This window comes from Mus pahari, chromosome 13, assembly GCF_900095145.1.
Source record: "Mus pahari chromosome 13, PAHARI_EIJ_v1.1, whole genome shotgun sequence".
Classification (NCBI taxonomy): Eukaryota; Metazoa; Chordata; class Mammalia; order Rodentia; family Muridae; genus Mus; species Mus pahari.
The window spans coordinates 62,851,820-62,852,996 of record NC_034602.1 but is presented as its reverse complement, the minus strand read 5'-3'; the positions used below and the strand labels follow the sequence as shown (position 1 = coordinate 62,852,996).

At 43.6% G+C, this 1,177-nt stretch overlaps 1 protein-coding gene across 3 annotated transcripts in view; it reads left to right on the top strand.

Annotated features, from left to right (window-relative positions):
• Corin (corin, serine peptidase) overlaps window positions 1–1,177 on the top strand; it is a 195,745-nt gene that overhangs the window by 30,720 nt on the left and 163,848 nt on the right. The window lies entirely within an intron of this gene.

Genomic DNA, 1,177 nt, shown 5'->3' with positions numbered 1-1,177 from the left:
TTTCTGTATCCATTCCTCTATTGAGGGACATCTGGGTTCTTTCCAGCTTCTGGTTATTATAAATAAGGCTGCTATGAACACAGTGGAGCATGTGTCCTTATTACCAGTTGGAAGATCTTCTGGGTATATGCCCAGAAGAGGTATTGTTGGGTTCTCCGGTAGTACTACGTCCAATTTTCTGAGGAACCGCCAGACTGATTTCCAGAGTGGTTGTACAAGCTTGAAATCCCATTATGGAAAATTCTTAAGGTTACTGAAGACACCATTACATTCTGTGGCAAGCACTTCTCGTTGTATGCCTCAGAAGAACCTATCAGATTTGCCAGTTCATTTCCTTTGCATGTCATGGAAATGACGACAGGCCAGCCAGGATGTTGTAACAATACAACAGGACCATTCTGTTGGAGCAGTCTTGATAGTCAAAAGGCTTTATGCAGACCCGTTCTTTTTATTGAGAGTTACTTTATTTAATTACAGAGGAAGAGAACTGGCCATGTGTGGCAGGTTCAAAAGGAGAACTGGTTGGTATTCAGTTTGTTAGAATAGTCAAATTTCTGTGAACATACAGAAAGCAGGAAAGAATTAGCTTGGAAGTATCGAAAGAGAAGCCAATTAATTTTGGGTTTAGACTGCTTACCACCCAGAACAGAATCTGCACACTAGAACAAGGAAGTAAGTTCAGGACTAAAGGATGGTATTCCAAAAGATCACAGTGGTTGACGGACATCTGCCAAAGCTGTCAGCAGAAGAAGACTGGGGTTCAAGAATCGGAGCTCTCCTTACCCTGGGTACGAGGGCAGCAGTCTGTCATAACTTGAAGCACTTTTTGTAGCCTCTCAGGCTTCTGCCGAGAAAGCCCCTGCCTTCATCTAGCCATTTGTAGTAAACAAATTCCCAGACAAGAGCTTGAACTTTGCACAATGTAAAGCATTTGCTGACAGGAACATTTGAGCCGTCACTGTGGTCTCTTGCACTCACTCATGGATAGACTGTGGGAGAGCGGCGAGAAGCAGGGCACACCCTCTGAGTGGCTCTGTGTCACTGGCACCCTTGATAGTCTCTCCCTGTTGTACTTGTTAGTAGATATTTGAGATATGTGGTCAACAATACTTAACCTTATAGAACTGTTACTGCCTAAAAACTCTGTGTGTGTGTGTGTGTGTGTGTGTGTGTGTGT